Consider the following 13842-nt stretch of genomic DNA (forward strand, 5'->3'; position numbering starts at 1 on the left):
GAGTGTTGAGAGTATAAGATAAATAAAATACATTTCCTGGAAAAAAATGTTTAGACTAAAGAGTTTAGATACCACAATAACATGCTGATTCTGGTGTAGTTTCTCTAATATTTTGATGGATTCTAAAAGGCTTCCTTTAAGATAAAATGTTAAAAAAATTTTTTTAAATGCTCACTTAAAATCTTTTTTTATTTGAATGAATATTAATGTTAGTTATATTTCATTGACCTAAAAGATAATAAGGGGTTAGAGCAATATTATTAGCTATTACGCAGCGTCATTCACTGTTATTTTTGTCTTAACACAAATGGAGACTTATAAAGAACATGAATCCTGCAAGAAGGTACAATGTTGGCTTTGGGAAAAAATAATTCAGTTTGTTTGTTGCAGTGATTTCATTGCGAAATAACTCTTCAGTATGGATTCAAAACATCCATCCCATTCACTGTTTTTTCTGCTTGAGAATAATGGACCGCTACTTCCCTCAAAACAAGAGGAAATTACGCTCTGGCAACTGGTTGCTTTCCTTTTGTTTCTTTCAAATAAAATCTAACGTATTTCAGTCCAAAATTTCCTTAAAATGCTGTATTTACCAATGTGCTTTATAGTGCCCAGCATATTTTAAATTAACATTAAAGGGAAACAACAGTGATCAGCATCATAATTATTCAGTAATAGCCCAAACAGCTGCCTGACTTTCTTTTTTGTACTTGCTTGGAATTTCTTTTCATGTTTTCAAAGAGGAAAAGTGTGGAAAATAACATCTTTGATTGAAGATGTGTGTTTTCTGAAGGTAGGCATATAAATCATATTACTTGGAAATTTAGAAAACAGCTTCTCACTCTGTTTTCTCCAAGGAGTATAGAAGAATAATGAAAGGTTATGGTAATGATAGCAACACATTTTTGTTTTTCTGAGAACAGTGTACTACTTCCCAACAGCCTTTTTTGCTGATAGAAACAACTTAAGGTTATGGTAGTTTTACTATAATCTGTACCAACAACTGTTTTTTTAAAATTCGTTTCTTGACTGGAAAGCCTATGTAATAAGTGATCATTTGACCACAGGTAAATATTGTTCCTGTATACTTTCATCACACCTTATGTATAACCTTCATCTCAGTTCCTTCCTTTTTGAATTGTGTTGACCCATTTATGGATTGCACCCTCATTAGACCACGTACTCTTAGAGGGTAGGGTTCATGGTCACTTAGCTTTTCACACTTAAGCACAAAAACAGGATATGGATCATGGAGTCACTGTGCTCACTGAAACAGCATGCTGTCTGAGGCTTACATGTTTCCTTCCATATACCTAACTAATAAGTAGGTGAAAGAAATGAGAAATTTTATCCTAGACATTTAACCATTGAAGTTTCTCCAAGATATTTGTAAGCACTGTCAACCACTTATGTCTCTGTGATGATGTTTCCAAAATAATCTAGACAATTTCAACCAATCTTGTACTCTGTATGTGAGGTAAGCAAATAACTTGGGAGTTAATTTTCTCTTTATTTTCATGACCAGTATTAGAAAGGGCATTGGGCTGGGAGGTTATGAAATGTATTTTCTACTTTCCGTTTTGCACATCTGCTATGTCATTGTGGGAAATCGGTAAACTTCTGTAGGCTTAGCCCTTTCCATCTGGAAACTGAGAAGTGGGTTTATGCTGTCTCTATGGTCCTGTTCAATTTCAACATCTCAGATTCAAGTTCAATTTATTAGTTATCTTCCATAAATTTTTTGCATTTGAATTCTCACTACTTCATTGCAATAGATAATTCACGTCCAAACTACCTTTCTCTGACAAATTAACTTTTTTATGACCTTAGAAACCACCATCTTCTATAGATAATAATGGTAATAGTAATAATGCTAATAACAACAATAATAAATTACCTCAGTCTGTATTTCATTTTGTTTCCATAAATCATATTCAGGTTGGCTTTACAAAATTAAACAGGGTGATTTTACCTGTGATTTTAAGTGAAGACTTAAAAATGAAAGTTCAATATTAATGCTATTAAGAGCTACTATATAGTGATTGCCTAAGTGATAAGGACCGTGAGGTGACTTTTATATTTTTACTCTCACAAATACCAGTTGGAGGTGGGTATAACTAGTTGGAAACCAAGGCTCAAAGAAGTGCATTCATTAACTACATTCCCAAGGCTGTGAATCCAAACCTATATGTTGAAGTACAGATTAAATCCAGCTCTTGTTTTTCTTTTCTCAAATTAAAAAAGAAAAAAAAAAAGCAACATCTTAAATCTAAAAGTATGTGTCACATGGGCAGCTAGAAGTCTACAGAATAAATAATCTATTTACAAAAGCATCACATAAATCAACAACTGTGAAGGAGTCATTCAAAATTTAAAGTACGGAAGTGGAAAGCCTGTAAAAAGTGAATTTTGACAGAGTTAGGGAAAAGTATTTTTTCCAGCCTTCATTGGCGTTATTACAAACAACAAAACTGTCATCACGTGTACCACTCACACTATCACCTTCCATTTTGCAGTCCTTTACAGATAACTGTGCCCGTGATTTCATGTGCATCTTTGACCAGCCCCCTTTCATGAAGTATTTATTTTGTACCTATTATTCCTGAAAAATAGTAGAGGTAGCATTCACCTCTACAGCCACCTCTATAAAAATAGTTTTATATCTGTATAAAGATGTATAGAAAGATAAATATTTTTAAACATATAATGATCAAAGCTCAGTCTTCACTACTTACTGCCTTTTTCTTCAACCATCTTTTAAGCCATAATTCAAATAAACAATTTCAGCTAGAAATCACATATTATTTCAAATGGCTATTTTGTTTTTATAGTATGGCTTGTTTCCATCCAAAAATGATTGATTGCCCCAAATTATTCTGAAAGATATTTCCTAAGGAGTTGAAAAGTGCTCACATTTTATTTTATGATACAACAATTCATTAATACTGTACTGAGTAACAGCACAGTAATATTTTGATGATTTTGCATAAATTTGCAGCAGTGGGGAGAGATGTCAGGTGTTCCAAAGAGACAAGAAAGTAAAACATTGAGTTGGATTAGATGTGAAAAGTGAGAAAAAAGGAACTTTGAAGGATAAATTTTGGGTTTCTTGTCTTTGTAGTTGGATACATGGTGATGTCATTCAAAAAGCAAAGAAATATGGAAGACCAGATTGAGGGCAGAAAAACAGGTAAATATGGGTGTCAAATATTGCTCTATTTTTTTCTTGTATTTGATTTTTTTCAATTTTCTTGTTCTAGTAAAATATACATAATATAAAATTTACCCCCTTAACCATTTTTAAGTGTACAGTTCAGTAGCATTTAAATACATTCATAATGTTTTACAATAATCACCACCATCCATCGCTATAACTCTTTTCATCTTGTGAAACTGAAACTCTGCATCTATTAAACACTAATTCCCCATTGCTCCCTCCCCACCAGCCCCAGGCAACCACCATTCTACTTTCTGTTTCTATGGCTTTGACCAATCTAAGTACCTCATGTAAGTGAAATCACACAGTATTTGTCTTTTTGTGACTAATTTATTTTACATAGCGCGTCTTCCAGATTCACTCACGTTGCAGCATGTGTCAGAATTTCATTTCTTTTTAAATTCATAATATTTAATGAATAAATATTTCATTGTATGTATATACACATTTTGCTTATTCACTCACCTAATGATAGATTGAGCTGCTTTCACATTTTAGCTGTTGTGAATAATGCTGCCATGAACATGGGTATAAAAATATTTCTTTGAGACTCTGCTTTTAATTCTTTTGGGTACATACCCATAGGTGAAACTGCTGGGTCAAATGGCAGTTTTATTTTTAATTTTTTGAGGAATCATCGTACTATTTTCCAGAGTAGCTGGACTATTTTACATTCCTATTAACAGTGCACAAGGGTTCCAGTTTCTCCACATCATTGTCAACATTTTCTATTCTCTGGTTTTTTGTTGTTTTGATAGTAGCCACTTAATTGGGTGTAATGGGTACTTCATTGCAGTTTTGACTTGCATTTCCCTAATAATTAGTGATGCTGAACATCTTTTTATGTGTGTATTGGTCCTTTGTATACCTTCTTTGAAGAGATGTCTGTTCATATCTTTTGCCCACTTTGAATTGGGTTGTTTGGTTTTTTTGTTGAATTTTAGAAGTTCTCTCTATATTCTGGATATTAATCCTTTATCAGATATATAATTTACAAAAGTTTTGCTCTATTGAGCTATCTAAATTGAGGTGTTGAAAAGACAATTATATTGGTGGTTCTGAACTGGAGAGGGATGTAGGGAGAGTGTCTTCAGGAAATCGAGGCTCAGTTAAGACAAAGATGTGCTGAGAACGAATGTGAAGATGGTGTGAAGACCAGGGGGCAGAGCAAAAGGGCATCGTACACATGCTCTGCCTGATTTCTTTCCTAGGAATGAATGACCTTCATAGTCATAAGAGCCTAGAGTGGCATAAAGTTTATCTTTTTAAATGTTATCTAGTATCTACTAACTTTTGTGAACTAGGCCTGAAAATTCCACATTAGAATTAACAGGGGACAGTTGCCGTACTGCATGTGACTGAATGGAAAATACAGTTCGCAGCAACTACAAGTGTTTCCTCTCTCTTGCTCTCCTTTAAAAATGCATCTCAACTTTGGATGTGGAAGGAAAAGGAACAAGAACAACTCTGTGGATAAAGAAAGTTTTGAGCAAAAGTAAAGACTTTTGAAGATGGACTATGTCTCTCTAATGCTTTTAATTAAAACATAGACCTCACTGACCTTTCAGGAGTGGGAAAATAACTAAAGAACTGATTTAAAACAAAAGCTATAAATAAAAATCCTTGCTACTTACAATCTGTACTTCTTTTTTACTACCCTAACTTAGTCCCTTAAAATAGTTTTACATTTTCTTCAGACAAATTCTGCTGTATTCTTACTTATCCAAATTCACTCACATATGCTTAACTATTAGCTGTCAATCAATGTAATAAAGTAGCATTTAAGAAATACATTGCCACATGGGATCAGTGATTTTCCCATGTAATCCTGTCAGCAAAATATAAGGCCAGCTTCCTTTTAGAATCAGTTAATGCTAAATAAACTATAAACACTGTGAATGACTGGAAGTCACCTTAAATGATTAACAGATTGGCTAACTTTTTGGCTCACTCTACACTTGCTATCATCATGAAATCTCATCTAAGTTGATTTAGGAATGACTTACTCCCTGGTTAAGTAAATTATGCCATTATAAATTATAAATTCAATGGAACACTGTGCAGGCATTTTAATGAGATAGATATTTATCTGCTGGCATAGAAAGGTACTCATGATATGATCTTTTAGGTTAGATTTCCAGGAAACATACTCTGAGGAGAGGCATGTATAGAATGTTTACTGGGGAGTGAGGGAACGAGAAAGACAGGATTATGTACAGGGACAATCTGACCTGTAATGTAATAATAACTGAAAGACTGTAATTGATATCACAGAAAACGTGGACCTGGGATGATCCTTCAGAGTTACACAAAGTGTGGCAAAGTGGAGAAGGGGGATTGTATTCCTGCAGTATGCAGTCCTTCTCCATGGTTTCCTTGACAGGGAACACTGAAGGGATTTCTCTATGACTGAGGGAAAATCCAAGTTTGGAGTGGAGCTAAAACTGTCAATAGCTGATATTCTGGGCCTCCATGGGTGAGTTCTTTCATCTTGATGAGGGATCTGGCCAGTGTCCCACGCTATTCACTGCAGTCCTCTCTTTGAGTTGCTCAGATCTCCTTACTTGTTATGGTAAGTTCACTCCATTTGAGAATCACTTCTTCAAGATTATGATTCACCAAATTTCCTAGGAAAGCTTATAAAAGAAGAGTTAAGAGAATGAATTGCAGTCCTCAAAGAGGTGATTGATTTACAGTTCAAATTCTGAGATAGGAAATTGTATGCAGCACATTAATTTGTGAGTGATCTCAGGATTTACGTCTATAAGCATAAAGTGAGTGAGGGAAACAGGATTGAGCAAAGGGAAAAGCTGCCTCATAAGCTTACAGAGAGCTCTGGACCTGGGATAACCCTTCAGAATTGTCCAAATTGAGGCTACAGAGGCTGAGCATTTGTGTTCCCACATCAGCCAGTAATTAGTGGTGGAGTATACCCTCAAATCTGAGCATAACTTTGTTCATAACAGTTCCATGTGTCCAAAGGATAACCACCAGTAAAGGGCATGGTCACGTGGTCATAGGTCATCAGAGTGTCCTGAAGAGGGAATGTGGACAGAGTGCCACATCAGTGGTACCACATCACTGTGTGATGACGGAAGTGATTACAGTGATGTTGATGATGATTATCAACATAGCAGCTGAGACTTTTACAGCACTTTGATGCTCCACCACTATCCTAAGATCTTGTTTGTTTAGTTCTTATAATGACTTTAAGAAGTAGGTACCACTGTTAGCTCTGTTTCTTGATGGAAAAACTAAGGCATAGAGAATTTGAACAGCACAACTTAAAGTTACACAGGTAGTAAGTGATGGAGCCAGGAGCTAACCCAAGGAAGTGGGACTCTATTGAATGAAAAAAAGGAAATGTGCATAAAATTAGAAAATATGAACCCATTTGCATCAAAAGTGTTTGTGTGTGTCTAGATGTAAATACACATTTATATCAGTAGCTATATGTGAACTAGAAACATATTTGAAATATATATGTGTATATATACACATATGCATATATACAGTTGACCCTTGAACCATGCAAGTGTTAGGGGCAGTGACCTTCTGCACAGTAATTGTGTAGTACTGTGGTATTTACTACTGAAAACCATCTGTGTATAACTGGACCCATGCAGTTTAAATCCATGTTGTTCAAAGGACAACTGTAGATGTGTGTGAATTTGGCATACACAATGCCACAGTTGTAACGCTGCTTACCTATTAGAGACTAGGACCGGGGTCTAAAATAAGGGATTTTTTACTCATAATTTTGGAAACTTTTTACAATTAGTGAATTAGTGTATTTTATTTTTGCGAGGATTCGACCAAAACAATCACTTAAATCCCCAAATTCAGGTTTTGTATCTGTTACTGGGCTAATGGTGCAGCCCTCTTCACGTAGTTCATCGAGGGCAAAGATATATTTACAGATATTGGGAAAAAAATTTTATATTTTGATTCTTACTTTTCTTTTTTATTCATTTTATCAAACATTTTAATATCAACTCTGAGTCTTCTACCCACAGGGGTTTTATTTATTTATGAGCTCTTGTGTTTACAGCATGATTCACTGTCACTGGTCTTCATTTTTCCATCTGAGCTAATCTGTACATGAATGTAGGTCATGAGGATTTAACTTCTTGAGCAGTGAGGAGATCGATTGCAATGCCGTCATCGTGCCTTCTTCTCCATGGAATTTGGGTCTCTTCTGAATGATGGCAGTTGCCCACAGTGAGGGTGAGGGATGTCTTTGCAGGGGTGTTGGGGTTATTACTCATGACTCTGCAGGAGGAGAAGGGCTAAAGGGAGTTGTGAAAGCAGCAGGAGATCATGTGGCAGCTTTCTGAGGTTGGGGCTGGAGGAGTGTGCAATCCTTTTTCAAATTCAAATGTCGTGTAACCAGACACCTCTAAGTTTAGTGCTTACCTACTTGACCTTGCTGACACCTCATTATTGCAAGTTCCCATCTTTAAGAATTATGTGCACTTGGTATTTTGTGATCTCACTTCCTCCTTTCTCTTTTTTTCTCTTACTTAAGTTGTTACTCTCTATCTTCACACTCAGGCCATTAATTTCCCTCTGTAGAAAGGTAGTAATCTATCACCCTAACTATCACAGTAAAGGAAATGCCAAAGCAAAACCGAGCTGAAAGAAGAGGAGGAGAATATGAGGGTCCATGATTAACTCTGAAGGCAGAGAAATATCCAAGACCTTTTAATTTAACTTAATTTATGCCATTGGGGTTTCAAAGCTCATAACAATAATTATCACTTTGCAAAAAATTTTGCAAAGAAAGAATGTAAATTATTGGAGAAGGGATCAATTTCAGTAATTATCTCGTCTATTTACTTCATTTTACAGATGAGAAAATGGATGTAGAAATATCAACCAAATTTATTGTTGCCACACAATCCTACAAGGAAAGAGTTTTATAATCTCTTACATAAAATAGGACTGGGAGCTGGCGTAGCAGCCAGTGAGGTCAGGCTCTCAGAGTGACCTTTGGGGTCTGGGAGATATAGTCCACCGAGGCAGAAACAGTTTAGTGTTCTGGATGAATCTGTGGGCCAGAGAACTTCCCTAAATTCATCCTCAGGGCCACAGGCTTTTGTGTTTGTCCACACTCTGGAATTTCCTAGTTGATAATGACCCTGGACTTCATCTCCCAGATTAAATCCTAAATGTTAAAGAAAGCATCCCATTCTACACAAATCTTTCCAGTGATGCTTTTTTTTTTTTTTTTAAATTGAAGTAGTCAGTTACATTGTGTCAATTTCTGGTGTACAGCACAACGTCCCCGTCTTGTGTGTGTGTGTGTGTTTTCATATTTTTTTTTTCCATTGCTGCTTAGGAAAGTACCTTTTTAATTGGGGGTTCCATCTTTGGGGTAGGAATGGGAGGAAGAGAGAGAGAGAGAGAAGAGGAGGGGAGGGGAGTAGAGAGACCTTTGGTTCATGGACAGTTCATTCTTGGCATGTTCCCTGAAAGAAGGTACATGAAAATTATCCAAAGGACTTTTTCAGACCACCCATAGCTCGCTCATAGGTGAGCTCTCTTCTCTTCCATCAGTGTTTCTCAATCCTGGCTGTACATTAGACTCATCCAGAGGCTTCTAAAGTAACGCTGATGGCCAGTCCCCTCCCCAGACAAACCAAATTAAATTCCCAGGGATGAGATCGAGATACTAGTAGTGAACATTACAGATTGCTCATGTGCAGCCAGAGTTGAGAATTTGAGAATCCCTTCCTGGAGGAACATGTATCAAATAACCCCCCTCATCCCACTGAGAAATCCTAGCCATTTTGAGCTATCGTTACTAAGAGTTGTGTTGGAAAAATGTGAGCACCATCACTCCTGCTGTTTTTTTAAGGACAGGATAAGAGCCTGACTTAGAGCTGGCCCAGTGATAACCAGAAAGTGGAATTAAAACTATAATTTACCTCATAATTGCTATTATTGTAAAAAGCAATATTAATGAATAGTTATTTCTCTCTTATTTGTTAGAATTAGTATAATTATTTCACCATTTTAATGACGATTTATTTTTCACAAGTAGGTGAAAATTATAGTTTCTTGAAGTTATCATAAGGTCATTATTGAAATTAATTGATATAAATGAAAAAATTATAATGAATTTAAAGCATAAACAGTAACAGAAACTATGCTGTTTAAAAAGGTATAGATAATGGGACACCCGCACAATTCAAATTCATAAAGTCCTACATGAAAATAGAATTATTTAGAATTTGCCTCTTAATGTTATGTTGGAGGATCTCATAATGTGGAAAACAACTTTGTCTAAAGCAGTAAATACATAAATACATGCTAATAACTGTGGAAGTAGTTTGCTTAATAAGATTTATCCTTGTTATAAATACTTTCGAAAAGCCTACAATTGGAAAATGCATTTCTAAAATTTAAAAATAGAAAATTATCATGAAATAAAAATTACATATTCAGGATGTTATTTTATGTTTCTTTTTTTTAAAAGCGGTACTAGGACTTCTCCCACTTACGTGATACCATCTCTACCAGTGGTTCAGAAATGGGGACAACTTTATGCTCCCCCAGGGGACATTTGGCAATGTCTAGGGACAGTTCTGATTGTCACGGCTTAAAGAAGAGAAGTGTTACCAGCGTTTAGTAGGTAGAAGGCAGGTGTGCTGCTAAATACCCTTACAGTGTGGGCAGCCTCCCGTGGGGAAGAATGATGTGGTCCAAAGTGGCAACAGTGTTGAGGTTTACTGGTTTTAAACTAACTCGTTAGAAACTTCACCTTTTCTTTAAAAAGGCAATAATTATGGACATTTTCATTGATAATGTAATTCAGTAACTCTTTATAAATGTCAGAAAGGGTCAACTTGAATCTCTAAGATAAAACCTTTACTTTGTTATAAACCCAAATAGAAATATATCACGTACCTGCTAGGGTGTCCATACCTTGTTTGTGATGATCAGAAGTCCCGTACGTAATCTCTTTTCATTGGTAGAGAAGAGCAGGTGCATGTACTCGCTCCACGACCACGAATGGGCGCCCTCAGCCAGCATCCAGCCTCCTTTTAGCATGTGGAATCTCCACTACGCCTTTGCAAAGGGAGTTTTAGAACTCAAGTTCACTCGGATAAAACTCACATTATAATTTCTTGAATTCTTTTCAAGAATTCATCAATCATCCAAGAACTCAACAATCCATCCTTTTTCTTTCACCTTTATTTCCCTAGCATTTAAATAAAGTGTCTTGGATATAGTAAGACTGCCACAAGGCATGTTAACTTTAATCGGGAGGGGAGCACTTTTCCAATTTACACTTTGCCTTGCTCAGACTACTTTTCTTCATAATTTACTCCTGCTCTGCTTGGTCTAACCAACTCAGGAAGGAGGGAAGTTCCCTAAAAGGTTTTCATGGTCTTTAATGAAGCAGCCTTCATAGTTTTTTGTTTTTTTTTTTTTTAATGCAGCAAAGAGGTCTAAGAGAGAGTTTAGTTGCAGATAAAGCAGGAACAGAAACCATATGGCAGTGTGGAAGAAATTGGGGAAAAGAAAACATGTGCTTTGGATGTAAAGTCTTTCACATAATTTTGTCAGCAAATAATTCTAGACTTTAAAATAAATTTGTCAGCAAATAATTCTTTCAGCAGGAGGAAGGTAGCTATTGGAAGCCACAGGTCAAGGGACATTTATTTTTAAGGAAAATAGAACGTAGAAGGAATAGTGCTGAACACACACTACAGAGCTGGAAGTCAAAAGCATAGAGACAGAATTTGAAAATGTGTAAATGGAAGAACGACTTAAATAGAGCAGAGGGAGAGAAGAGCAGAAAGCCAAGGATTGTATCTTGGAAATGAGAAAAAGAAGGTCTGTTCAAGGTGACAGAGGAAAAGCAGAGAGGATCTTTGAAGTATCTTTAAAAATTACTTTAAATATCCCTGGGGCCAGAACCTCTGGCATTCACGTGATCAGAGAAAGCACAATGATGTGATGTGTATTGCGGGCAGATGTAATTTCCAGGGTCAGACAAAATTCCATCAGTCTCCCACTTCGCTTCCTTTGTTCTTTTTCAACTTAAAACTCCCACACATGACCCGTACTTACATACTCAGTGTGTGCCTTCTCTTCCAAAGTTCTGTAGTTCTTCTCCTTGTGAATCTGAGTCCACTTCCAGACAAAAGCCCCCTGAGCGCAGACTAGGCTGTGCTGCAGTGTCTTCACGGTCCAGGCCGCAATCAGGAGAGAGGCCAGACTGCAGAGATTAAGGTCGATCAAATGCGAGGAACCTAACGGGAGTGCCTAATAGCCAAGGCATAGACCAGCCAACTGAGCCACAGTTCAGAAAGGAGACATGCACACAGAATTAAAAATCCAGGAGAATAGAAGGAGTGTCTTTAAAGGCAGAGGACTAAAAGAGAGATTATGACTGGAAAAAAAAAGGGTAAGTCCCTTTGTAAAGAACACTTGGGGCCTCTGGCATGGGCCTACAAGGAGCTGCTAAAAGCTCAGACTCTGAGCTGTTACCCTACTGTGTTTCTTGCTCCAAAACTGACTATTCAACCCTGCTCCTCTCCAATTATTTCAGCTTTGTATTAGGAAAAAAACAAACAAAAAAAACTGCTTAGGAATATCTGATTAAATTTTATGATAGATTCAACCTCCCCAAGGAGTAATTTGTAAGTTTAAAAGGGGTGCTTTTTTTTTTCCCAAACCCAAGCGAACCTCTAATCAGTAGAATGTGTTGGAGGAAGTAAAACCATGGCCTGAATGTTGGTAAATCACCAACCAGTTAACTTGTGGCTTCAATTTAGCTAGGTTTGGATCGGAAATCTGTATCTTATTAGGCTAAGCCTTTTCTAATTTTGCGTTTTCTTTATTTTCCTTTACTTTCTTCTCAGTTCTTTATTTTCCATTCTTAGCTTTTCTTTGTTAAGTATGGCGCAAGATGGGAAAGGGGTTTTTGTCCATTTCTGGGTCTGGCAGCAAGGAGACGACTATGTGTCCATGGAGGCTGAAGTCAAGACCAAAGAGCCAAGAGGGAGGTGTAAATCCTTGGAAGAGAGAAACCATTCCTACAGACATGCTATTTTGCCTGTGAGGATCTGTCTTATTCTATTCAGGCTTCTGTAACAGAATACCATAGCATGGGTGACTTATAAGTAACAGAAGTTTATTTCCCACAGACCTAGAGGCTGGAACATTCAAGATGAAGGGGTGGGCAGACTCTTTTTCTGGTGAGGGCCCACTTCTGGCTCATAGATGGCTGTCTGTGGTCTCACAGGGTGGAAAAGGGCAAGGGCTCTCTGGGGTCTTTTTTTATAAGGACACAAATCTCCTTTATGAGAGCTCCACCCTCATGGCCTAACCCACCCAAAGGACTCCACCTCCAAATACCATCACACTGGGGGCTAATTTTCATTATGTGAAATTTGGGAAGGGGACATAAACAGTCTATAGCAATCTCTCATATAGACCTTTCTCTTTTCTTCACAGAGTTTTTGTATATTTATTTCTAAACCGTAGCTCTCTGTAATACTATTTTAAGAACCTGGCTGCTGAGTCTTGCTAAAATAGCATCTCCAAGATTAGGGCTCAAAATCTGCATATTTATCAAGCTCTTCCGATGACACTTAAACTGCCAGGAAGCATGCTCAGTGTGATACAGTGAAGTAAAACTGTACTCTGAATGAATCTTGTTTTGTTTTTGCATTTCCATCAGACTCTTTGAAAGTTGGAAAGGATTCAACGTGAAGAGTGTAAGACTTCAGTTCTTTCATAAGGGCTAGGAATTTCCCAAACAAAAAGATATCTCTCTAACCACTTTATCACTGACTGAAAAATTTGACCACGGTTGATTTTTTTTCTTCTGTATTAATTTTTCCAATTTTCTTCCAAATGGTAAAGAAAAAGAAATACATTAAGTTCAAATAAAGCTTGTAACTCAGTTAACTAGATAGCTATCTGCCATCACACATCAGACATGAGAAACTTGAGATTTCAGGGCTTCCTCTATACTGAATGCTCACCAAACATTTGTCTGCTGACTGATGAGAAAAAGGAACATTTTATAAAGAGGAGGAGACAAAATTGAGTTATATGATCACTAAAGTTTTAATTTTGTTCTGACCTTCCCAGAAATGTTACAGTGTGTGGCTCTTTAGTAGTTTCTTGACATATAATTTTACTTCCTATTTAAAAAAAAGTTTGAGATGTAATTTTTACTCAGTGGAATATGCTAATCTTGAGTGGCGAGTGTATGAGAAATACACCTGTGATAGCCACTCCCCTATCAAGATAAAATGTTTCCGTCACCCCAGAATTTTTTTCCCTTTCCCTTCTCAATCAATCAGTCCCTCAGAGGTAATTCTTTTCTGATTTCTGTCATGATGCATTAGTTTTGAAAGTTCTAGAAATTCATATAAGTGGCATACTTTTTGAAATCATCCAGGTTCTTGAGTGTATCAACAGTTCATTCGTTATATTACTGAGTAGTATTCCATTGTATGAATGCACTGCTATTTGTTAATCCACTTTACTGTTGATGAACATCTGTGTTGTCTCTAGCTTTGAGCTGTTACGAATAAAGCTCCTATGTACATTCTTCTAGGAATCTTCTGTTTGACACATATTTTCATTTGCTTGAGTAA

General features: G+C 36.6%; 2 long non-coding RNA genes across 3 annotated transcripts in view; one reads left to right on the plus strand and one right to left on the minus strand.

Annotated features, from left to right (window-relative positions):
* The window catches only part of LOC116662819, a 113887-nt gene that overhangs the window by 90882 nt on the left and 9163 nt on the right, over window positions 1-13842 (plus strand). Inside the window, exon 6 of the long non-coding RNA XR_004318915.1 lies at window positions 3122-3190. This is a non-coding gene — a long non-coding RNA (uncharacterized LOC116662819). The remainder of the gene's footprint in view (window positions 1-3121; window positions 3191-13842) is intronic.
* LOC116662818 lies at window positions 7249-11627 on the minus strand. Of its 2 annotated transcripts, none has more exons than XR_004318912.1 (3): window positions 11300-11627; window positions 10148-10291; window positions 7249-8688 (listed from the first exon to the last, which is right to left on the minus strand). It is a non-coding gene; the product is annotated as an uncharacterized LOC116662818 (long non-coding RNA). The 2 variants fall into 2 exon arrangements; XR_004318911.1 differs by having other exon boundaries at window positions 10130-10291.

Source organism: Camelus ferus, chromosome 1, assembly GCF_009834535.1.
Source record: "Camelus ferus isolate YT-003-E chromosome 1, BCGSAC_Cfer_1.0, whole genome shotgun sequence".
Lineage (NCBI taxonomy): Eukaryota > Metazoa > Chordata > Mammalia > Artiodactyla > Camelidae > Camelus > Camelus ferus.